Genomic DNA, 26,792 nt, shown 5'->3' on the forward strand with positions numbered 1-26,792 from the left:
TGTCTTTCTCTCTGTCTCTCTCTCTCTCAAAAAAAATAAACATTAAAAAAATTTTTTTAAAAACAAAAGTATCATTTTGAGCTCTTCATTTTCTGCAGTGGAAAGTTATGGAAATGAAATTTCAAAGAAATTATTTCAGCCTACAAGAATCAGAAATATTCCTGTTAGCTTTTTAAAACTCATGCTTTCCTTTGAACTCATGTACATTATTTCAGTCATACTTGTAGGTGCATGTCTGTTGTGTAATAAGGCATTATATATAATGTGAGGGCTGTCTTTGAGGTCAAGTATTATTTGACATTTTTTCACATGTAGGTAAAATTCACCCATTGAAAATTTAATAAACTTAATAAACCTATCTACAATTAATTTTATTTCTGATAACCTTTGAGACTTAAAAGGAAAACAACCACAGCTTTACGTCTTATTTTGAAAACGAGAAAGCAAAATATTCATGAGAAAATGGGCCATATAATATTTGACAACTGAAAGTTTCAAAGCATTTGAGAATTTTAAATATATAATTATTGTTTTACAATTCGTACCTTTGGTAATCTTTCATGCATATATATTAGAAGTATTTCCAAAAAGATTTTTTTTTTTTATTTTTAGAACAGCTTTGATACCATGATACTTTATTCTTGCTGTTACCAGCAGGATTAATTTTTTAAATTGAAGTCCTTCCAGTTCTTTTCATTCTTTTTGTTAAAGTTCTTTCCATCCTATGATATTATATATGTGGACTATTTTAATTGGAATATTTAATACTAGTAGAGGAAGGAATTTTTTTCAGTTAAAGATTTTTTAAAGATGGGGCACCTGGGTGACTCAGTCGGTCAACCGTCCCACCTCTGCTCAGTTCATAGGTTCAAGCCCCATGTCGGCTCTGTGCTGACAGCTCAGCCTGGAGGCTGCTTCAGATTCTGTGTCCCCCTCTTTCTCTGCCCTTCCCCCACTCACACCCTGTCTCTGCCTCTCAAAAATAAACATTAAAAAAGATTTTTTAAAGGTTCCAAGAGAATAGATTTTTTTCACTTAAATTCAAATTAGTTAACATATAGTGTACTTTTGGTTTCAGGAGTAGAATTTAGTGATTCATCACTTACATATAAGAGCCAGTGCTCATCCCAACAAGTGCCGTCCTTAATGCCCATCACCCATTTACCCCATCCCCCCACCCACCACCTTTCCAGCAACCCTCAGTTCTCTGTATCTAATAGTTTCTTATGGTTTGCCTCCATCTCTGTTTTTATCTTATTTTATATAATCCATATTTTAGATATTCTTCGTTCCTCTGAAAATTCACTTACGGAGAAAATTGCATTTGGGGGTTCTACATTTATACCAGTAGAGGTCGCTGTGCGCCTATGAAAGGAAACCCAGTGTTTCCTGATGGTGAGCTGGTTATCTGTCCTAGAACTAGTATTCATGATTGGTATTTCTGGGAATTCTTCCCCCACCTTAACAAAGTGGCCTGCCCGTCATCATCTAAGAAATAGTCACTTGCTATTTTTCCACGTAGTGGGAACATATCCTAATGTTTAGTAGTGTCATGGCACATCTTCCCATAGTATACTTAGGTGCATCAGCTAAAGCACCAGAAATTTTGTTTTCACACACAAAAAATCATAGCCTCTCAGTGTTTGAAGGAACTTTAATATTCACTAGATTCAGCAGCTATTATTGTAACATTTAAGTTGCTAATCCAAAAATAGTCCCAAAGGAATTCTTTTCAGTACAGTCCTCTGCTAGTTAATAGTATGGAGTTTGACTTGTTGAAACTGCTTATCCCTTTGCATCATGGTGTCCGCCTTTCATAGTGTTTCATTCTCTGAGTGCATCAGCAAAAAATTTCATAGGAGAATACTGCTTTATGATGTTACTGCTATAGAGGTATCTGCTAATAATAACAGAGGGGTGTTCAAGAACTAAACAAATATATTTGTTTGTTGTAAACCTGTAATGGCGCCCTGACCAGAGAGTCGAAGCAAATTTGTAAGCTTTAAACTATCCTTGTCAGTGTGATCCAAGTTAGTTTTCAGGTGATTGTAAAGGTGATAAGGAACGTTGTGAAAGAAGCAAGCAGTTGGGAGGCAAGGAACACTTCTACAGACCACTGTGATTGAGCCTTAATTCACAGAAAGAGAATATTGCCCTTGATGCCTTTACACAGTCCTCCAGTGCTAGCTTCCTAGTCCTCGCTGCTCAGTGTAGACTGCAGTGCTAACAACACGGATCCTGGAGGGAGATTGCCTGGATTTGAGTCCTGGTTCTGCCACTTCCTGGTTCTGAGGTTGGCTTACAGTTACCTCCTCTGTACCTCAGTTTCCTCATCTGTAAAATCGGGTTGCTGATAGCATCTGCAGTATGCAGTAATTAAGTTACTAGATGTGAAAGTACTTAGAATAGTACCTAGAATGTAATAAAAACTCAAGCTGCTATTGTTACACACACTCCTTTTTCTAGAACCCATGCTGGGATATGGTAGCTGAAGTCCTAGACTGTTCTGTTCCTGACTGCTCTCTGAGGATCAAAATAGTGTATTCTGTGTTTTCTCTAGCCCTCAATTAATGACATCTGTATCAAGAAACCAGCTAGGTGTATCACTTTTAATGATCTGAGCTTTCTTCATTTTTTTTCTTTAAAGTTGTTCTCATGTTAATTCAATGAGTTTCCTTCTTTTGATCTAATATTTTGCTCTGGAATTTTGCCTGTGGAATATATAATCATATTTCTGTTGCTGTGTTTAATTACTCATGTTGACACTTTTTTTACATTTAAATAAATGCCCTAGTTTCAGTGAAAATCACAAGACATGAGTTTTTTTTTTTTTCCTAACAGAATTTCTCTGTAACATTTAAATTTGTTACAACATTTCATATCAGAAATTCATTAGGTAATTTATAAGGCATTTGCATTCAACCCACTTAAAAATTTTTAAACAACAACAAAATTAAAACCCGGCCATTTATATAAAAGATCTATTAACTTTCAAATTCTATAAATAAGAATGTATTACCCACATACCAATTCTGAGTGAGAGAAAACAGCATTTGGCACATCAGTGTATAGACACAATTTTATAGGTATGACCGTGGTCTTGAAATGTAAGACCAGTAAATATTTTAAAATTTTATTTTCATTATATACTTTTAAGATCTGTGCCCCTAAGCAATTACCCACATAGTCATTGCCTCTTGGTGGGTGAGATAAGTCAATTATATTAAGACATTTGGTTCCAGCTTGCCCCAATTTATTACAGATACATGAACTTGGAGGAGGGATTATTACCCAAATGGGTTGTCTCATAAACATTTGGCATTTTTTTAGGGGGGGGAGGGTTGGAGAGATTCCCTAAAATAGATAAAAGGCCATTAACTAGAATGTCTTCTGCATTAAGAGGCATGTATGTCTTAGGCGAAGTGTGTTAAATACAATGTTTACTCAGCTATTTCCTGAAAGAATACGCCTTATTAATACCCCTATATCCCACCCACAGTTTTATTTATTATTTTTTATTTTTTTTCAGTATATGAATTTTATTGTCAAATTGGTTTCCATTCAACACCCAGTGCTCATCCCAAAAGGTGCCCTCCTCAATCCTCATCACCCACCCTGCCCTCCCTCCCACCCCCCCCATCAACCCTCAGTTTGTTCTCAGTTTTTAAGAGTCTCTTATGCTTTGGCTCTCTTCCACTCTAACCTCCCACCCACAGTTATAAACTAGTCATGTACGTGAACATCCCTTTCCTGTACACACACACACACACACACACACACAAAATATCCTGCTCTATAGAACATCACATAGTACAGTATGATGCTGGCTATTTCTTCTATGTAACTGTACTTTAGCTGTTCTGTAAGTCAGCATCAGAGAAGGAGGCAGGCCTTCTTTCTGTACATTTCTCCCAGTTATATTAGCATCTGTTATGAGTGGTGAATTCAGAACGTTGAAGTAATTCAGTTTATCCAGATGGCCCAATGGCTGGGAGACAGAGGAAACGTTTGCTGGACTACATTACGATCTTTTTCTTAAGTTTCAGTTCCAGGGTTTTGTTTTTATGTGATACAATTACCATTAGTTTTCAGTGTTTTCTATGTATTTTACAAGTTTAATAAGACTGTTGGAGTTAAAACATCAGTTTCCTAACTGATTTTAGTTTTTCAGAGTGACATTGTAATCAAGACATGTCAATAATCCTGTGATGGATGTTTAGGAAAAAGCCAGGGATACTAATTAGATCATTTTTCAGTATTTTTTTTTTTCATTATACCCCTCTCCCTTCTGCCCAGATGTATATATTTCATGTAAAACTTTAGCTAAAGAGTTTTGTTTTAGGGGTATCTGGGAGGCTCAGTCAGTTAAGCGTCTGACTTCAGCCCAGCTCATGATTTCACAGTTCTTGGGTTTGAACCCCGTGTCGGACTCTGTGCTGACAGCTCAGAGCCTGGAGCCTGCTTCAGATTCTGTGTCTCCCTCTCTCTCTGCCCGTCTCTTGTTTGCTCGCTCTCTCTCAAATAAATAGACATTAGAGAGTTTTATTTTAAGTTAGGGCATGGCGGGGGGGTGGTGCCTGGATGGCTCAGTCAGTTAAGCCTCCAACTCTTGATTTCAGCTCAAATCATGATCTCAAGGTTTATAAGTTCAAGCCCCACATCAGGCTCCATGCTGACAGTGCAGAGCCTGCTTGGGATTTGCTCACTCTCTCTCAAAATAAATAAATAGACTTAATAATAATAAAATAAATAGGGCATTAGGATAATGTATAGGTGAAGAACATAACTGTGACATTGGGCAAGTTACTTGGTTGCTCTGTTTCTTCTTCTGACACTGGGCGAGTCCCTAGTCATGTGACATCAGGCAAGTTATTCAGTTCCTCTGTTTAAGAGGACTTAGAACTTAATTGTGCAACATGACATTTAGAATAAGACGAGCACATGGTAGCTATTATTATTTTCATTATTATCTTGATTCTAGAAAGAAGGGTGTTTGGACTACAGACATCAGGAGTACCAGGTTGTACTTGTTAATATTCACTGTTAAGATAAAGTGTCCCCCAAATACAGAGAGAAATGGAATGGCGAGGTGTCTTGAAAGGCTCTCTTTTTAGCAGGACTTGACTTGCAGAAAAGCACACATTTTACAAGATACGTGCAGTATATGGTAACGTACTGGCTATAAAGCCAACGAAAGCCACAGTCTCTGCAATCTTATTTATTTAGAGTATAGCTGACACACAATGCTACATTAGTTTCAGGTGTGTAATTTAGTGACTTGACAAGTTTCTACATTATGCTGCATTCACCGCAAGTTTAGCTACCATCTGCACCCCCCCATCACATGGCTGTTATAATATTGTATTCCTTATGCTCTTTTCTCTTCGCCCATTCCGCCCATCCCCCACCCCCTTTCCCTCTTCTGCCGTCTTGTTTATTATGTACGTAAACATGTAGGAAAGTATAGAGGAACAAGGCAACCATTCAAGAAATAATGCTGCAGCAAAGACTGGAGCCATAGCAGTAAGAGTGTTTGTTACGGCTCACGGTTCATGCATTCTCAGTATGTCTGAAAAGACAGAGGTAGAGACAAGTCTGTGGAGGAAATTGAAGGTGATTTGTGCAGAGGGAAGCCAGAACGGCCTTCGGAGAACTGGCTCTAGTGACGTGGGTGACTGGGGAGTAATACTGCGCTGAACCGGCTCTCCAGCAGCCGCACACAACCTGGAGTGTGATGCTTCATGCTCAGGTGCTGCAGGTGACAAGCCGCTGTGATGCCTCTGACCAGCTCCATGGGACCGCACACTCCTTTAGCGTGGTCGAATCTGTCTTGCGCGATGAAATAGGAGGAATAGCAGGCTGTGAGGCTGTCTGGAGGTACAAATTCTGTCTGAGAGTCTTGAAAAAATTGGCCTTGGGACTTAGCAACGTTTATGGGTCATCGATCAAGAAAAATTAGAGCAGGAAGGCACTTGACAGATTAGATGATCCATGAATAAGAACTCCAATATGTCAAACTGGGGAGGAGAGGGGAATTTGAAAAGCTATGTTTAATGTGCTTTGTTCCGTAATACACAATAAAACTTTTTAAATTGCAGTATAATTGACATACAATATCCTGTTAGTTTCAGGCGTACATAGTGATTATCTATCTTCAAGATTATGAAATGATCCCCACAGGAAGTGTAGTTACCATCTGTCACCATACAGTTATTATGTTATTGACTATATTCCTTGTGCTGTCCAGTACATCCCCGTGATTTACTTATTTTATTTTTTTCTTTCCTTTTTTTCATTTAAATTTTAGTTAACATACATTGCAATACTGGTTTCAGGAGGAGAATTCAGTGATGCATCACCTACATACAACACCCAGTGCTCATGACAAGTGCCCTCCTTAGTACCCATCACCCATCTAGCCCATCCCCCACCCACCTACCTCCATCAACCCATAGTTCGTTCTCTGTCATTAAGAGCCTCTTGTGGTTTGTTTCCCTCTCTTCTCTTCCCTACCCCTTCCCATATGTTCATCTGTTTTGTTTCTTAAATTCCACATATGAGTGAAATCATATAGTATTTGTCTTTGACTGACTTTTTTCACTTAGCATAATACATCACATTGCAAATGGCATCCACACCATTGCAGGTGGCAAGATTTCATTCTTTTTGATGGATGAGTAATACTCCATTTAATACGCGCGCGCGCACGCACACACACACACACACACACACACACACACACACACGCCACATCATCTTTATCCATTCGGCAGTTCTCTATGGGCTCTCTCCATAGTTTGCCTATTGTTGATAATGCTGCTATAGACATTGGGGTGCACATACCCCTTCGAATTTGTAGTTTTGTATCCTTTGGGTAAATAACTAATAGTGCATTTGCTGGGTAGTAGGAGAGGTCTAATTTTACTTTCTTGAGGAGCCTCCATACTGTTCTCCAGAGTGGCTGCACCAGTTTGCGTTCTCACCAACAGTGCAAGCAGGTTCCCCTCTCTCCGCATCGCCACCAATACTTGTCTCTTATGTTGTTAATGTTAGCCATCCTGACAGGTGTGAAAGTGGTTTCTCATCATGGTTTTGATTTGTATTTCCCTGATGATGAATGATGTTGAGCATCTTTTCATTTGTCCACTGGCCATCTGGACGTCTTCTTTGGAAAAGTGTTTATTCATGTCTTCTGCCCATTTCTTAACTGGGTTATTTGTTTTTTGGGTGTTGAGTTTATAGATTTTGAATACTATGATTTATTTCATAACTGGAATTTATACCTCTTAATCCCCTTCAACCTGTTTTGCCCGCCCCCTAACCCTGCCCCCTCTGATAACCAACAATTTGTTTCCTGTGTCGTTAAGTCTGTTTCCATTTTGTTTTGTTTTGTTTGTTTATTAGATTCCACATATAAATGAAATCATATGATATTTATTTTTCTCTGACTTATTTCACTTAGCACAAGACCCTCTAGGTCCATCCATGTTGTCGCAAATGGTAAGATTTCTTTTTTTTTTTTTTCCTAAGTAGGCTCCATGCCTACCATGGGGCTCCAACTCATGACCCTGAGATCAGGAGTCACATGCTCTACCAACTGAGCCAGCCAGTGCCCCAGATTTCTTGTTTTTCCTGTGGCTAAGTAATATTCCATCATATGTATATACCACATCTTCTTTATCCGTTCACTTATCGATGGACCCTTAGGTTGCCAAATTAAAACTTTTTCATATCCTCTTGGTAGAGGGAAGATATATGGAATCTGATTATATGCAAAGGATTATAGTAAGAACAGGTTAACTGCAGTTGCTGGGTGATGACCACCCATCTCTCTGCCTTGGTTGCCTCATCTGTAAAGTGGGAGTGCACATACCAGCAGCTGTTTAGAATAAGTATCAGGTGACATCATGGTAAAAATTCCTCGGAAGTTTGGAGAAGCTTAAAAAAAACTTTTGTAAGTGAATAGTGCTGTTTGTTGCACTTCTAGAAACCACATTCGCAGTCTCTGGGAATTAAAGATAAAACAGAATTTCCTCAGGCCCCCTTTATTTTTAAAAAAATTTTTTTTTTTTTCCCAACGTTTATTTATTTTTGGGACAGAGAGAGACAGAGCATGAACGGGGGAGGGGCAGAGAGAGAGGGAGACACAGCATCGGAAACAGGCTCCAGGCTCCGAGCCGTCAGCCCGGAGCCCGACGCGGGGCTCGAACTCACGGACCGCGAGATCGTGACCTGGCTGAAGTCGGACGCTCAACCGACTGCGCCACCCAGGCGCCCCTCCTCAGGCCCCCTTTAAGTGAACTAGGTAAAGAGAAAAGAGGCAGTAGAATTGGAGTTACCAGCTTCTACAAATAAAAATATCAGACATCTGGTTGAATTCGAATTTCAGATAAACAGTGATTTTCTAGGATAAGTATATCTGAAATTCAAACTCAACTGGGCATCCTGTATTTTACGTTGCATCTGTAATTAATGAGAAACCTAGAATCACAGTAGAGCCAAGACATTGGCTGATGGCTTGATGTCCTAGAACGTGTAGGGGTTTCACCAGTGGCCTTGGTCTCCATGAACTACTGTAGGTAACCTGGAAATGATGTCTCGCTCTCCTGTCTCCTTCCTCCTCATCCTCAGAATTGGGGAGTGTTGGCATTATTGAGCATCGTGTGGCCGTCACTGTAATTATAGAATAATAGTAATGATTATTCTGTATTGACCACCTGATATACTAGACCCTTTACGTAAATTACTAACCCTGTGAGAATAGGCAAAAATATTTCACTTCACAGATGAAACACACGCTCTAGCCCAAGTTCCACAGCTAATTTGGATAAAAGGTGGGCTTTCACTCCAGGGTGTGTGATGATAAATCCTGTGTTCCTAACATCCACTCTGCATGTCTTGGATGTAGGTGACTTGTAGCCAACTCAGTGACAGAGAATTGCTGAGAGCTTCCCTCCTTCTCTGTGATGTGAACCTCTCTTCAGAACCCTGTGCTGCGTATTCAGATGCCAAGCTCTGTCCTTCTTCTTTTCAGATTTAGTGTTTGTTCACTTTGTTTGCCTAATTATCTTCCTAATTAAAATAGTGTGCTGTGATCCCTTCAGAAATCTTTAGGTCCCCTCCTCACATCTGTAGATTTTCAGCATGGGATGAATGAGCTCATGTCCGCCTTCCATGTGACAAGTTGGAGAAAGACGTACAGGGGCCTACAGAACCTGCTCTGTGCCCAGCACTGATCTATTCGCCACACACAGTTTTTAAAATGAGCTACATCGAGAAAGAATGGAATCCATTGTTGAAAAATATTTTATCAACCAAATTATGTGGGAAGTTATTTTTATTTTCTTTCAGCTCTATCACCACCACCTTCTCCATCTGATTTCACTTCTGCTGTGTTCTTAGCTGCAGAGATTTTAGAAAGATGACAGTTGGTTGACTATGAAATGTAGGATCTATTTTTATTCCAGATCATCGATTGAAGTTTGACAGACTTAAAGCAATGGCATGTTCTATTCAATTATAAGATTAGTACCTACCCAGTGAGTTCTGTTAGTCTAGACAATGTTCCGGTCTCTAGTAATTAAAGATTACATTTTGGCCTAATTGACTTTGCAGGGAGATTTTAGTTATAGGAATTTAAAATTCACACGCACCCAACCAGCTTCCTCTGTGTGTGCCCACTTCTCCCCAATTTTATCTCTTCACCCACTTGAAAGCTTCTGAGAGCTTATGTGTGTGCCATGTCCTGCAAAAGCTTGTCTTTGTCATCTTTCTCATTTTTGTAAGCTGTATTTGACAGGTGCATGTGACATTTGGGAAACTGCTTTCAAAGTTGCATTTGGATTTTAGTAGCCAATTTAAATATATGAGAAAGCCACATCTTTTTAAAATTTGAAGCTGAAGGCGTTTTGCATTCAGTATCTTTTAAGTAAGGAATAAAGTGAATGAACAACGACGAAACAGTCCCAGTTTTAAGTATCTTTCAATAACATTTTGGACTAAGGAGCATAGGAGATACTCAAATTCAATACAATCAATTCAGCACAATCCATCCTGCAGTATAAACTGATACTGTTAACTATTTACAGCTGTACATTTGAATTCGCTAACTTTTGAGACCTGGCTGAGATAGATATTTGATATCAGTTTTGCAGAACCCATTTATATGTGGGTTCTTATGTAGAATTAAGTAATAATAAATCATTCAAGACTGAAATGATCAGGAGACAGAGTTTGCAGATTAATGGTAGTAGGGCACGTGTGGAAATTCCTTCTCATGCTCATGTCAGTAACGATCATGCATATGGCTATCGATGCCCTTGAGCCAATTTTAAGATATCACTAGCATGCAACTTTTTATCTCTGGTGCTTAGCAATGTGCCAGACCATGCCTAGTTCTCAGTAAGTATTTGTTGAATGAAAATTAAATGTCCTGATTGGAGTGTGTTCATATTTATTATATTTAACAGAGAAATAAAAAGATCTTTGCTTCATTTCATTTTACATGCTCTCCTTATTGTTAAGGAATGTGGGAACAGAAAATTTGAGGTTCTAAAATATTTCAATGAACAACAAAAATAACAGTTTAGAAATATTAATAAAATCATTTATAAACGGCTTTTTCTCAAAAAGCACATAAACACACCTACCTCTTCATGCATGGACACCTATAAACATGAGAAAACAATGCAAGAGACACTGATAAAATAGACCTATGAAGGTATCATCTATTAATTTTTTATTAATGAAATGTACACATGTATATTTTTATCAGCATCTTTTACATCATTTACCTGTTTTTTCCCCAATACTCTGGTATCCCAAAACAAGTATGACAGAATCTCTAGGTACTTTTATATGATAGAATGATAAATTTTGTCCCCGGAAGTCAGAACTTCCTATCATTAAGAATTTGCTCTTAATTTTTTTTTTAACATTTATTCATTTTTGAGAGACAGAGCATGAGCGGGGAAGGGGCAGAGAGAGAAGGAGACACAGAATCTGAAGCAGGCTCCAGGTTCTGAGCTGTCAGCACAGAGTCCGACACGGGGCTCGAACTCACGAACTGTGAGATGATGTCCCAAGCCGAAGTCGGATGTTCAACCGACTGAGCCACCCAGGTGCCCCCAAAATTTGCTCTTACAAGCAGGAGTTATGAAATAGCATTGGCTCTGTATTCAAACTTCCCTTGAGGTGTTATTATTGAATACCGTAGCAGTTAACATCTCTGTTCTGGGGCACATACTGTAAATTCCCTCCTATGCCCAGTGGCATAACAATAGAACTTTGTTCATCCAAATAAATATTAGATACAAATTATCCAGCAAAGTCATCCCTTATATTCTGCTTGTTTCACTGTATTTTTCCAGTAGGAGAAATCCCACTTTTATAATTGAAATCAGTGAGGAAAAAAAGTAAATGAAAACTTGAGGTTTTGCTAGAATTTATTCCCTCAGGTAAGAGTCCTGCCTGTAGAGCCGCTGTGACTGACTGAAAGAATAGACCCACTGAGTATGAAAAGAGAAACATTTTGGAAAATGTGTTGCTACTCCAAGTTTTATATGGTAGCTAACAATGTTGAGTCTCCTTCTCCTCACTTTTTAATCTTCCTGTTAATTTAACTCCAATGAGGGTACTATACAGGGAACTTTTTGGCTAAAAGTGTCTGGCCTAGGAATCTTTCTTGGTTACTGAGAAAAGTATAAAGTTATACTGGAGGAAGAGGGAATCTTGTAATTTAATTCTCTAAAAACTATGCTTCCAACCAGTGCAAATTGTTTTATTTTTTTTTAATTTATTTAAAAAAAATTTTTTTTTAAACGTTTATTTATTTTTGAGACAGAGAGAGACAGAGCACGAACGGGGGAGGGTCAGAGAGAGAGGGAGACACAGAATCTGAAACAGGCTCCAGGCTCTGAGCAGTCAGCACAGAGCCCGACGCGGGGCTCGAACTCACATACTGCGAGATCATGACCTGAGCCGAAGTCGGACGCTTAACCGACTGAGCCACCCAGGCGCCCCTTATTTTTTTTTTTTAATATTTATTTATTTTGAGAGACAGTAAGAAAGAGGGAGCACATGAGCAGGGGAGAGGCAGAGAGAGAGAGAGAGAGAGAGAGAGAGAGAGAGAGAGAGAGAGAATCCCAAGCAGGCTCCGCACTGTCCGTGTGGAGCCCAACACGGGGCTCAATCTCACGAACCACGAGATCATTACCTGAGCCGAAATCGGCAGTTGACTGCCTAACCAACTGAGCCACCTACGTGCCCCTGTTTTATTTTTAAGCCATCTTGTAGTAGGTACCCTTAGAACTGCCAGTCTTGCTACCTTTAACATTTGTGCCTCTGGTGGGATAATCTGAAATAGAACAGGCCACCGCTGTGCCCTCGTCCCATTTAACTTGTCCTCAAAATTGCACCAGTCTTCTCTGTTTTCGGTCCAGGATGTGTAGTCAGAATTCACTTTGGCTAAGCTGAGATTCTTTATCACCCTACTTAAAATGAGCATGGCCGTATGTCCCCGTTTGCCCCAGAGATCCCTAGTTTATGTCTCTTGTCTCAGTGTGATTATTAATAGTGCTTCTTTTCGATCTTGAAATGTCCTTCCATGGACAAGAAATTATATGGTCCTCATACTTTTAACTGTGAAATCAGATGTATGTAATGTAATAGTCACAAGTCATACAACAACACACGAAGTTTGAATGACTTAGAAGGGAGAATGGAAGTTGTCAGAATTTGGCAGGTTCATCTACCAGCTGTGAAGGGGAAGGCAGAAATAGCAACTTGCTGATGTGTTTGAGGAAGATTGATGGCACAGAGCTGAAGCCCTGGAATGACTTTTAGCCTTGAGTTAGACATTTATCTCAGATTTTTGTTGAGTGCCTACCATATGCCTGGTGGCAGGGGGAGCAGTGGTGATACAGCAGTGAATGTGAGAGACCTGGCCGTGTCCTCAAAGAGCCGGCAGGAATTATCCAGTCTGGCTCTGTCCAACCCACATGAACAGGTCACTATAAAACTTTACTTAGTAAACCAAAGATGTTGGCGTATGTTCAGACTGCGTGAATATGTGCAGACTCCGAACATATTCTCATAGTCTCTAATCTCATAGTCTAACGTTGCTACTTTATGGGATCGTAAACTCAGGGTAGTGTTTCTGTGTGAGGAACCACCTGTAAGAGCTTGTGCCCCACTAAATCGGCAAACTGGTCATTTAGTTCCCAAACCACTCGAATCGTCCAGTGCTTATAAGAAATCCTGACTGGGGCACCTGGCTGGCTCAGTCGATTGAGGGTCCGAATTGGGCTCAGGTCACAATCTCATGGTTCCTAGGTTCGAGCCCTGCATCGGGCTCTGGGCTGACAGCTCAGAGCCTGGAGCCTGCTTCAGATTCTGTGTCTCCCTCTCTCTCTGTCCCTCCCCTGCTCATTCTCTTTCTCTTTCTCTACAAAATAAATAAACATTAAAAAAATTAAAAAAAAGAAATCCTTACTGATTTAGAATTACTTATCCACGATCTCCCATTGTTCTGAAACACAGCCAGTAAAAACCAGGAAGTGGGTGGCAGAGGCTCCTGAGCAGCCAGAGCAGTTGTGACAAGGCCTGTTTCGGAGGAACACATAGGATCGGGAGGGCTAAGCCAAGCATGACAGCTTTGGGCAGGCCAGGTCATGGCCAGGACAGCTGGTCAAGGTGGATGTGGTCAAGCAAGCAGGCCCAGGGTCTTGTTGTAGGGGGCATCAAGCCATCTGGGAGTTAATGGAGAGAACGTATGCGTTCAAAGGCGGCTTGAAGGACAAGGATGAGGGTCCAGCTTACTCCTGGTCTATATGAACGCGGACAAGTCTCTTATGAAACCCATGTATGGACCGTAGAATGGATTCAGGTTGATACCAGACACCGCTCTAAGATTCTTAGCCATCTGGTTTTCTAGCGCGTGGTTAGTACAGAGGTGAAGCTGACGAGCTGTCCTGAGCAAGACAGTCCGGCAACGAGGCTGGCATCTAGTGTGGGCAGGAGACGGCAGCAAGCAGTAACTGCTAGTAGCATCACATTGTGAGCAACAGTAGAAGTCTCTTAACGAAGAGCAAAACCCAGCCAGAGGCCTTGCACTTTGCCGTGTCCAAATATGCCGCTGAACTGGGCTCACATTCCGCGTGCAGATTTGTAGTCCTGACAAAATTATCTTATGTGGAATATCCCATTTCTCAACATTGTAGACAACTGAGATTTAATGTTTATTGTAGACAAGAAGTCGTCTGTTTTCTTTCCAAGTTAGTTCACACAACCACAAATCTATATTTAACTCTGAAGCCTCTATTTCTTTCTTGTTTTTTTTTTTTTTCTGGTTGATTTTCAAGGGACCAGTTTTTTAATTTTAGGTATAAGAGGGATGTTGGCTATGGCCTTGACTTTTTCTTGCATGTGTAGAACATTGAGTCCCATCATCTTTCCTCTCAACACCAAGTGGCTTTCTGAACGTGCACTGCTTAGTTGTGTTCTCCATTTGAAAACACTTTGAAGTTCTTCATGTGTTAAAAGCACATGAGCCTTTGAGGTTGATCTCATTCAAACCCCGTGTCTCCCACAGAACAGCATTGAGATGACAGGGAAGGCACCTGAATTGTCTATGCCCAGATTCCCTCATGTAGAACAGGGATTCCACGAACAGTACCTTCCTCAGAGAGCCATTTGGGGATTGCATGAAATCATGTATGTGTAGTTTTAGCACGGTGCCTTGTATGTACTTGAGTACTCATGACTATTATTTTATTCAGATTTTTTTTTCCAAAGGCTCCTACATGCTATAGATTTAGATCTCTTTAAATAACGTTCCAGGAGCCACTTTTTCTCCCTGTTCACAGTGTGTCTGCCCGAATCCCCACCGCATTGTCAAGCCACAAGCTGGCGCTGATTTGAGGGAGGACAGGAGATAGAGAATCACTCTGATGCCCTTGGGCATGAGGGTTCTGGCCCATAAGGAAAAGCCATGGAATATTCGAGAGAGATCAGTGGATGACAGGGACAGGTACATTCCACATTACCTGTTAAAGGAAAGGAGCTTAGTTTTTACTTTGAAAGATGAAAAAATACCATAGCAAACTTTAATTTTCCCTAAAAGTTCACTTCTGACCTTCAGTAACCCTATCAGGAAACAATCACTTTTTCCCCCTTAGGTCTTACACTGCTCTAGACTATAATTCTTTGGGTAGACATTTCATTTTTCGTTTTATGTCAGCCTTATAGTTTGTTTGGTTCTGTTGTATGTTTTCCTATCTGAGGAGCAAGCAGAAGGCATCTTATATATATTGGATTTGATGGTTCTTCAAGAATCTAAATGGGAAATGGATGTGGGTCGTGTTCTGACTTGTTTCCAAAGTCAGCTCTTAGGATCCCCATTACTCTCCAGCACAGCTGACCAGCGTCCCCTTAGCAGGGAGAACACTTGGCAGTAAGCAGTTTATGAAAGACACTTTTTTGGAAAGCCCTGAACATTCCTTATACTCCCCAAGGAAACTTTATTTAAAATTACCACTCTTTATTATACTTAGCTAAAAATATTCATCCCATATCGTGCTAAGTGCTCAATTAGGTTGAATATTTACACATACATTAAAACTTAGCAGTGGCTGTATTTACAAAGTGTAAGGGAGCACTAAGTAAATGTCCTGCTCCCTTTACTGGAAGCACCACTCGACTGTGGAAAGGAAAGAGTGGTAGGATTGTACAGGTTTGTGTTTGGGGTGGGAAATTTTCTCTTCCTTCCTTCCTTCCTTCCTTCCTTCCTTCCTTCCTTCCTTCCTTTACTTCTTTCTTTCCCTTTCTTTCCTTTTTCTTTCTTTCTTTCTCTTTCTTTCCTTCTCTTTCTTTTCTTTTTTTTTCTTTTTCTTTCTTTTTCTTTCTTTCTTTCCTTTTCTTTTTTCTTTTCTTTCTTTCTTTCTTTCTTTCTTTCTTTCTTTCTTTCTTTCTTTCCTTCTTTCTTTTTCTTTCTTTCTTTCCTTTTCTTTCTTCCTTTTCTTTCTTTCTTTCTTTCTTCTTATGATATTGCACCTTCCTTGTGGAATGCACAGACAGGGCCCAGAGGAACAGGGAGCAAGGTTGGAGATAATGAGAGGGCAGAACAAAGGGCAGGTGATGGTGGGTGAGGTTGGGAGACAGGCTCAGTAACTCCTAGGACTCCAGGGGATGTGGGATCTGGCCGAGAGTGCATAGGTAGATGGGGTGGCCGTTGGGAAGGCTCACTGGTAGAGTGTAAGCACACACTACAATAAAGCCTGGATGCTAGGGGCTTGAAGGATGAGTGGAGCATAGGCTACGATTTGTCTAATGTCAGCTGAAAGTCTTCTCTTTGTATTCTTCTGGAGGGGAATAGTCACTTGGGAGGGAAGGAGGTGGTGAGTTGTCTGTGGGAATTCTTAGTATTCTCTATGCCTGCTTTCCAAATTATACTTTTTAGCTCTGATCGCTCTAGTTTGGGGCAAGGAGGTAATGCATAATTTTCACTGAGTTTCCTAACAACCAAAGGTGGGAAGTGGCATTCTTCTGTAACACATGTCACACTCAGGGTCTGGACTTTTCACTGGCAGCTGGGGTACAGTGGAAAGAGCATTGGAAGACTGGGGTTCAGATCTGGCCTCTGATACCTACCTTACACCATTGTCACACCTGAGCCCACTTCCCATTCATGAAACTGCCTTAACACCTGTCTTCCCAAAATGTGAAGATAAAAAATGTGCAGAGACCTTGTTCTAGAGACAGTCCTAGCGTATGCTCTATAAATGTTCCATTGGCAATGTCACCTGTAATGAGACCATCATCACCAAGGTTTTAGATATTTATTTTATTTTATTCATTCATTTATTTATTTATTTTGATAGAGAAAGAGAGTAGGGAAAGGGCAGAGTGAGAGAGGGAGAAAGAGAATCCCAAGTAGGCTCCATGCTCAGCCCAGAGCCCGATGCGGGGCTTGATCTCAGGACCATGAGATCGTGACCTGATCCGAAATCAAGAGCCAGATGCTTACAGAGGAGCCACCCCAGGCACTCCATCCCAGAGTATTCTAAGTGTTAAGGGCTTAGTAAGAAACAATTCATTCAGCAAATAGTGCTTACCTGCCATATTTTTTAGGCACTTCAGTAGACATGAGTTCTACCACAGTGGCAACATACACATCCCAGCCTGAAGTTCAAAAAAAATGAAATTGACCTAGTGCCCATTCTGTACTGGTGTGGATGGTGTTACACAACAACAAAAAGATTTATAGGTGTTTTTTTTTTTTTTTAACGTTTTTATTTATTTTTGAGACAGAGAGAGACAGAGCATGAATGGGGGAGGGGCAGAGAGAGAGGGAGACACAGAATCGGAAGCAGGCTCCAGGCTCTGAGCCATCAGCCCAGAGCCCGACGCGGGGCTCGAACTCACGGACCGTGAGATCGTGACCTGAGCTGAAGTTGGACGCTTAACCGACTGAGCCACCCAGGTGCCCCAAGATTTATAGTTTTTAACTGCACATGTATGTATGTATACATATACATTTGGCTTCACACAGTAGAAGTTTAACACTCTCAGAGCTATAAAACATCTGACTGTTGGCTGTCCTGGAGGCCAAGTGACCAGTTACCTAAAATGTCTCCCTACCCATTCTCCCCTACAGCTTCTGTGCTGTCCCTGGTGGTCTGTGTGGGGCCTGCCTGGATCAGCATGTACGGAAACTTCCTGGTTTTTTCTTTCCAAGAGGTTGATGTGCACACTATGTGCCCAATTTCCTCCTTACTTCTCTGCTTGTACTTGTGCTAATTCTAGTGATAATAGCCTTTTGCATATACACACATTCTCTTTATTTGCTTCTGTTCTCTCTTTCCCATCTGAGGAGAGTAAGCACATGCTGGGCCTCCCTCCTAGGCATTTCCCCCAAATAATTTTCCGGTGCCTGTGGCTAACACTACGGTGGGTTTATACTTGATAGGGGATTGGATAAGATACTAGTCCCATATCCATAAAGTTTATAGGCTCGTAGAGCTGACAGTTTATAAACCAGGAGCTATAGGACAAGACAGACCGTAAATGCCAGAACATGAGACTTTGTCTACTATTTTTTTTTCAGTTTTCAAATGAAAACAAAGCATTAGTATAGATTTTCACATTTTCTGCATTATTATTTGAAATAGTACAGAAAAAGGAAAAGTTGTAACTATTAAGAATGAGCGCATATTGGTAATCAGTTTGGCTTTAGGTCTTGTTTTATTTGTTCACCCGACAGATAATTGAGTGGCCAGGCACTGTGTTGGGTGCTAGAGAAATTAAGTGCCGTCCTCCATTTAGAAGCTCCGAGCGTAATAGTAACAGAAGGCAGGAAAGCATGGAAACCAAATATGTACCCAGTGTGTTGCATGTGACTCCGTGGATCCAGGTCTGGCGGCTAAGAGGAAGTCGTCCGAAAGGCTTCATAAGGAAGGTTAGTCTCCTGCGTTTTGAAGATGGTAGAGGGTGTGATTTTACACAATGAACCCTGTGGGGGTGTGGGGAAACGAGCCTCAGAAAACCAAGTGAACCTCGTTGGGAGGGTGAACCCTTGTAGAGTCTGCTGAGGGAACACACACACACACACACACATGCACACACGGGAAATTGTATAATTTTGAGAAAGGAATGATACAAATATAATGTGATGGCGATTCTAAATGTTTTTTTGACTTTATCCACTAGGGTAGGAAAGATTAAAGGCAGGTCTCGGTTAAACTTTTTTAGGAAGTCGAGACATTTCTTCAAGACGCACTGCTTATTAACCCTAGATGTGAAAAATTTATAAAAGGCAAAAACTACGATGTTTCATATAACTGAATCCCAGGAAATCTTGGCTCTGGACCTGAAAATCTTGAAATAAAATGTTTTCTGGAACATTAATTGGAAGACAGCTTGCTATCACTAAATTGTTAGTCTGCGGTAGAAACTCAAAACTGCTAACAGATGCCTCCTACAGATTTTTAAAATATGGAATTATTTCAGCCAGTTACCAAACCATTGATCTTTGTAATTTTTTAAAACTATGAAATATGCATATAAATCTACATAACTGTTCAACTGAGAAAAAGTGTTCCTCTTTGTACTATATACCATAGACGTCTGATTTCCAAACTGAGATTTGCTTGGATTAGAATTTAGCTATTTAAATTAACTCAGGAGTTTATCTGAAAAACAATTTACATTAAGTTTTTTTTAAAAATAGAGTTTAAATTTTAGTCCTCGACTTCTTTAGTCATTAACTGTGTAACCTTGGACAGGTTCCTTAACATGCCTAAGAAATGCCCAGGTTCCTTTAAGACCATGCTTCTAATTTCGGCACTTGAGATTCGTACAATGCACATAATAATCTATAGATGTTGGTAAAATATGTAGGAGAACTCCCCAATTATCACATTCGTTAGTTAATGAATTTACTAAGGCCTATGGGAGCGGGCCCACTCTGTGTCCATCTACATGAATCATATTTGCTCCCAGGTAGAAGTGAGATAGGGTGGGGGAGGAAAACAGAAGGCCTTTAGTTAGACTCCACTCCTGGACACTGCTCCAGTCAACTCAAAATGGGAGCACAGGGGGAGACATTAGCTTTTACTCCCCGGTGGCGGAGACAGCGGAGCCCTGAGTTAATACAGACCTGCCACACCCCCACCCAGTCCAGCTGACCAGGTGCCTCTTTAAAAAAATAAACAAATGTATCTTTCTCCTATTTTTATAATAAAAATGCCAGTCGTGAAGCCCCTTAACTTTGCCAAACTTCCCTTTTGTAATTATTTTTAACTTTTGCTAAATAGTAAAGAGTATCTGTCCCATTGTACAGATAAAATTGTGTCTCAGAACATGCGGATTCTATCTTTATTATTATTTCTATTTTAAAAGTCATGCAAGTAATGCATACTGTAGGAAAAAATATAAGATAGAGATAAGTATGGAAACAATAAAATCACCTAGTCCTAAATTTGGGCATTTTTGTTTGTTTGTTTTTTAGAGAGGGTATGCAAGTGGGCGAGAGGGGCAGAGGGAGAGAGAGAATCCCAAGCAGGCTCCACACTCAGCATGGAGCCCAGCATGGGGCTTGATCCCATAACCCTGGGATCACAGCCTGAGCTGAAATCAAGAGTTGGACGTGAAACCGACTGAGCCACTCAGGTGCCCCAAGGCATATTTTTTATTCCTAAAAATAAAGAAGATTTTTATTTGCCATATAGAATCTATGAGTATATAGGGTAAAACTTTGCAAAAAGAAGGTTTACACTACTATTTCACTGAAACTAACATAATCTTATGTCAACTGTACCTCAAAAATATATATAGAGAGAGAGAGATCACAATAAAAAATGCATGGGTGCCTAGGTGGCTCAGTCGGTTAAGTGTCCAACTCTTGATTTCAGCTCAGGTCATGATCTCATGGTTCATGAGATTGAGCCCTGTATCAGGCTCCACGCTGACAGTGTGAAGCCTGCTTGGGATTCTCTCTCTCCCTCCCTCTCTGTCCCTTCTCCCACTCATGCTCTCTCTCTCCCTCTCTCTAAGTAAACACTTAATAAACTAAAAATAAAAATAAAAAATGCAGTTGGAAAAAAAGAATGAAATAGTAGCTATAAACATTGGAAAAGCAGTAGTTAAATCATCCTCTTAAACAAAAAAAAAAGGAAAAGAAAAACTTTTTAGAGAGTATAAGACCATGTAGGTTGGAGGAAACACCTGAGCCCTGGTGTCACCCAGAGCTGTGCTTTTCCTATTTTGCCACTTGCTCACCAGGTCGCTTTGGGCCACAGGCTTAATCTCTCTGTATCTCTCCACAAAAATGGGGCTAATGATGCCTGTTTGTCCTGGGCGCTGATGGGAATCTATGGTAAAGACACTGTGTAAAGTGAGTGGGTAGCTGTTACCCTAAGTATGTGGCCGTGCGTAATACTGGCATCGAGCACGTGTGGCTGGCCTACTGCTTGAACAAAGGGCTCAGAGATAAATTCAGGAGGTAGCGTTTCAAAAAGGGAAGCGGACACGGGAGGGCTAATGAACTCAATAATGTAATCCAGCTATGATATGCAAAGTGACGCCTAGTCCTGATGAAGAAGAAACAAGGTCTTTGTGCAAACGACAGTTCTGGGGAAAGATGCACGGTCCAAGGTGGCCAGGAAAAGTAGGGCAACGCTCTAGGAAGCCAGCCAGGAGGCTACAGGTTGGTTTGAGATGCAGCTTATGTAAAATACTGAAGACGGCACCAATGTCTTCTACATGTTGCTCAGGGTGAAAACAGTGAGGAAGGGAGAGTGCCACGGCATGGGGCAGGGGGCAGGGGGCATGGGGCGTTACATTAGCAGACAGAGCAAACACTCGACATAAGAGGGAAAAATCTAAGGAAGATCAGACAACAACGAGAAGACCCCCGTTATTCTCACAGCGGCCCAGGCCTTGAAAAATTACATCGCTGCGAACCAGAATTTATAGGTTGACCTCAAAATTGCTGCAAAATCCAGAAATTGTGGGAAGCAAGAAAGGATTCCTGTGCTTGGAATTTGCTAGGCGGATGTTTTGATTTTCAAGGAAAGAAGAAGGTAGTTTCCTAGAACTACAGGCCAGTGGACTTGTCATCATTCCCAGCGTGATGCTAAAAAGAGTTAATTGAAAGGTTTGTCAGCTATTAAAAAGGGATTCTGTGTCCCAAAGAACTGGCATAGGTTCACTGAGAAGAATTCCTGCCAGAAGTAAGATTGCAGCTTTTAAATAGGGTGATTTGATTGATCCATGAAAAGTGTTGTAGATGCTCTGTGTCAGGATGCGAGGAAGGTCTCTAAGAAAGTTGCTAAAGATCTGTTTAGGGAAAGGATGGAGAAATCAGGCCTGGATGGCAGTGCAGCCGACTGGCTCGTCTACCCCCCCCCCCCCCCCAGATGCTGGCTAGTGGACCAGTGTCAGCCCTACAGGCGGGACCATAAGGGTGGCCCCAATCGCATAGTAGAGCACAGGGTCGGGGGTGGGGGGGCAACCCTCTCTACCTGCCGTTGCCTGACAGTGTGAAGCAGAGACAAAGCCACAGCCTCGGTCACAGGGAGGAAAGCAAACTCAAATGGATAAAGAAGAAGCACCAAGATGAAATGAGGGGGGCAAGGGACAAGGACAGCCGGGAACAAGGAGTCACAGGCTGGCACGCAGGGCCAGCGTGGAGAAGTCTCCAAGAGGAGGTTTCAGTGGTGTGGCAGCGATGTCTACATTCTGAGTGCTCTTGCAGATCTAAAGAGGCGGAAATGGAACACAGATGTCTAACCTCAGCTTTGCCTTCTTCCATTTCCCTACTACTGATTTGAATGAGGAAATGGATAGCTTGCATGCTGATTAAACCTACGGGTTATATGAAGGTGGAAAAGAAGACTAAAATGTTGCATGAGTTCTGTCCCTGGGTCCAGAAAACTTACTTGTTCCAAGTGTGAGATAAAGTGATGCTGCTTAATAGTAACCCGCGAGGGGGGGGGGGGGCGCAGGCTCAGTCGGTGGAGCGTGCGTGTCTTGATCTCGAGGTCGTGAGTTGGAGCCCCATGTTGGGCGTAGAGATTACTAAAAAGACAAATAAATAAAACTTAAAGAAAAAAAAAAAGTAACCTGTGAGGAAGAGACAGAGTCAGACTCACATGGCTGTCAGACACCAAGGAGAAGGCTCGGGTGTCTACAGCAGCAGAATCTGGTTCTCACTGAGATGGGTGGTCATCCTTGACCATGCTGGCCGGCTCCACACAGATCACACTCCATCTGAAGGTTCAAATTCAGTTCCAGTTTCCATACCTTAAGGGACATGTTTCAAATGTGTCCCTAGGAAAATGATCCAGATTTGGGGGAGTCTGTATAAGGCAGATGAGGATTCATATACTCACGTTAGAGAATATTTGAAGGGTTTTATGACCACTGGCTTAGAATAAGTGAAGTGCGTAGAAAGATTGGACTTACCCTTTGTGACACCAGAGGGCATGGATTCAGGCTTCTTAGCCTTCAAAGGTGTCCCAGAAGAAATGGCAGCCTCAGGAGAGGCCCAGCCCCTAGGGAGGCTCCCTGGACAAAGGCCACTTTCAGGGGTGAGAGACAACTCAGGGATCCAAGTGGGCATTGGTCTGAGACATGTAAGCCCCTTTGGACTTGAGATTCTGCGGTTCTGACTCGGTATTCTGTATTTCTGTGTGGTTGTGGTTGCTCAAAGCATCACGTGCAAATTCTGAATTGTTGCTATAGAAGATGTGGCTATTTGAGATGGTCTCCTTTTTTTTGGGTGTGTGATTCAAGATTAAAAAGTTCAGTAGGAGCACCTGGGTGGCTCAGGCAGTTAAGCGTCCGACTTCAGCTCAGGTCACGATCTCACGGTTCGTGGGTTCGAGCACCCGCGTCGGGCTCTGGGCCGACGGCTCGGAGCCTGGAGCCTGTTTCCGATTCTGTGTCTCCCTCTCTCTCTCTGCCCCTCCCCCATTCATGCTCTGTCTCTCTCTGTCCCAAAAATAAATAATAAAAAAAACGTTGAAAAAAATAAAAATAAAAATAAAAATAAAAGGAAGTCCTTCCTCAGAACTTTGGGTGCTAAGTCAAAGGCGCAGTGTCATTAACTATAACTGTTAAATGATGGCAAGGTTCCTGGCTTCGGTCAGTGCTGCCGTGACCACAACCAAAGAGCAGATATTTGCCTTGTCCTTTTGAAAAGAAGAAGGGTTCAGGAGCCATGGGGGCTTTATTTCCCGTGTGGAGACCACAATCCAGTCCGCTAGTTGCTCTGAGCGGGGAATGTGGGTCCAGGTGGTGGTCACACACACATTCCTCCCGACTCCTCGCGGACAGGCTGGTAGGACATGAGGGAGCTGTTTTCCTGGTCGCAGGTGTCCTTTCTAAACACAGTGTGTAAACGGCGTTACGTTAATTTTCTGGAGATGGTCTGTGTTCTTAAAGGAGGTGGCCGCTTCCTTACTGAGGACGCTGGTTTCCTGTGCTACAGGGTTCGCCTGAAGGCTCCTTGTTGTTGGCACTGAGTGGCTCCTACCCGTGCTTTGCTCTGAGAATGTCGGGTGACCATTTCCCCTCTTATTCTCATCTCCTTTCTCTCAATCTCAGTCTCTCTCTCCCTCTCTCTCTGTCACATACACGCATACCCTGTCACATTTCCACACTCCTCAGATTCCCGCACATTCCGTCTGTCTGAATTTAGACAAAGCTTTGAAGAGCACCTTGTCTAAAGCAGTGCCCACCCTCAGCCTCTGGGACCGTCTTTCACCTACTCCGCTTGCATTTATAGCACACTTCTGTCCACTTGCTTTAATTCTCTTTCTGCCGGCGTGTGAACTGCCCCAGAACAGAGGCAGTGCTTTACCACCTCTTTGTCCCCAGCTCCTGGAACATCTCAGGCATGTGGTTAAGCTCACAGTAATTACCCGCTGGAGAGAAAGGAGGGAACTTGCAAAGGGAGCATTCTTATACTCAGGAATAAGTAGGTAAGGATACACATCCTGAAAAACATCTTCAGTTCTAGATTAACCATGTTGCTGTGGAAATGAACACAACCTGTTATGTTGGCTCAGTGTCCCTGAGGTACCCACACAGTTGACGCCCTGGTAGGGCGCTGAATAAAATGCAGAACACCCAACTCAATTAAATTTCAGATACATAACAAGTGAATTTTAGTGTAAGTTATGTCCCAGGCAATATTTGGGACATACATATACTACAAGTTATTTCTTCAGTGTTTTCATTTGCTATATTTGGCAACCCTACCCCCTGGTTCCCTGATGTGTATTGATTTGCCAGAGTTTAGGATGTTTCAGTGTTCTTTACAGTTTTCCTAAAAGAAATCAGCTCCAGTGTCAGCCTTGCCCTCAATCTGTGGCCCCACCGGTTAGAGCCACGGTGTACTCAGAACCTTCGTTCAACTGAAATGCGATGAACGCTGTTTACACAAGAAACCCCCTTAACTCATCCTCCCTTTCTCCCACTCAAGAAAACACGGAACATAAATGATAGTGACTGTGACAGGGATAACCTTGAATCCTTTCAACTTCTTATTTAAAAGAAATAATTTGCAGATTTGCAATTGATCATTGGAACTAAACCCAAGAAATTACTTGAGACGCTTCTCTCAGCTAACTCCCAACTGACCCTGAGATTGAGGATGAGTGGCTAGAATTTAGTGGTAAAAGATGAGTGTTGTGGATTCTATTCACTTCAGAGATGTGTTGCTTTCTTTGCAAGAGAAAAAGTATCTCGGACCCAAGAGGACCTGTCTAAAGAGACAGAGACAGCAGAGTAAAGGGCTTACTTACCTCACTACTAGAAACACCCCCAGCATGGATATCATGAATAGTCGGTTGGCAGTTTCATTTTTACATGTAACAAAACAAAATTGGAATCCATCTAACCCCATCTTGATGTGGAGGGCCATTTAAGTAGTTGTAGTTAAAGGCTTTTTGAGAACACAGCGATATTACGGGTTTGGCCACCACAATAAAGCACATATCACAATACAGTGAGTCAAAGTAAGTTTTTGTTTCCCAGTGCATATAAAAGTTATGTTTATACCGCACTGTAGTGTATAAAGTGTGCAAAATAGCATTATGCTTTTTTGGAAACAGTGTATACTTCATTTAAAAATACTCCATTGCTGGGGCACCTGGGTGGCTCAGTCGGTCGAGTGTCCAACTCTTGATTTTGACTCAGGTCATGATTCCAGGTTCATGGGATCGAGCCTTGCTTTGGGCCCTGCACTGAGCATGGAGCCTGCTTGAGATTCTCTCTCTCTCCCCCTCTGCCCCCTCCCCTGTTCGCATGCACACATCCTCTCTCTAAAATAAATAAAATAAAAATACTTTATTGCTGAAAAATGCTAACCATCATCTGAGCTTTCAGAAAGTCATAATCACTGATCATAGGTCACAATAACAAATATAATAATAAAAAATTTGAAATATTGTGAGAAGTATCACAATATGACACAAACACAGGAAGTGAGCAAATGCTTTTGGAAAATTTGCACTAATAGACTTGCTTGACACAGGGTTGTCACAAACCTTCAATTTGTACAGAACACAGTATCTCTGAAGAGCAATAAAGCGAGGTGACACCAGAATATCTTTTTTTATTTTATATCCACCACCAAATGTTTGGTTACTTAACTGTAAAAAAAAAAAAAAAAAAAAATTGCCCAGGCAGTTTAAGAAATATAAAAAATATATTTGGGTATATTTGGAATAAACCAAAAATAAAGAATATATCATATATCCACTGAGATAATTTTTTTTAATAAATGTTTTTAAGTAATCTCTACGCTCAACATAGGGCTCAAACTCACGGCCCTGAGATCAAGTCGTGTGCTCTACTGACTGAGTCAGTCAGGCTCCACTCCACTGAGGTAATCTTTAAATTATTACTTTGAGATATAATTGAGGATTGATATACATTTTTTTTTTTTAATTTTTTTTTTCAACATTTTTTATTTATTTTTGGGACAGAGAGAGACAGAGCATGAACGGGGGAGGGGCAGAGAGAGAGGGAGACACAGAATCGGAAACAGGCTCCAGGCTCTGAGCCATCAGCCCAGAGCCTGACGCGGGGCTCGAACTCACGGACCGCGAGATCGTGACCTGGCTGAAGTCGGACGCTTAACCGACTGCGCCACCCAGGCGCCCCGATATACATTTTTTTTAATGTTTATTTATTTTTGAGAAAGAGAGTTGGGGAGGGGCAGAGAGAGAGAGAGAGGGAGAGAGAGAATCCCAAGCCGGCTCCACGCTGCCAGTGAGGACCCCAGG

General features: G+C 41.5%; 1 protein-coding gene across 9 annotated transcripts in view; it reads left to right on the forward strand.

Moving 5' to 3' along the window:
* SCAF8 (SR-related CTD associated factor 8) overlaps positions 1 to 26,792 on the forward strand; it is a 225,003-nt gene that overhangs the window by 117,949 nt on the left and 80,262 nt on the right. For 4 of the 9 annotated variants that reach the window (XR_009263417.1, XR_009263418.1, XR_009263419.1 and 1 more), the window contains exon 21: positions 18,260 to 18,454. The exons of 4 other annotated variants lie outside the window; for them this stretch is intronic. The gene's annotated coding sequence lies outside the window, so the exon portion shown is untranslated. Of the gene's footprint in view, positions 1 to 18,259; positions 18,455 to 26,792 lie in introns of those variants that run through there. One more of the 9 variants, XM_058735750.1, reaches the window with a different exon arrangement.

This window comes from Neofelis nebulosa, chromosome 6 (assembly GCF_028018385.1).
Source record: "Neofelis nebulosa isolate mNeoNeb1 chromosome 6, mNeoNeb1.pri, whole genome shotgun sequence".
NCBI lineage: Eukaryota > Metazoa > Chordata > Mammalia > Carnivora > Felidae > Neofelis > Neofelis nebulosa.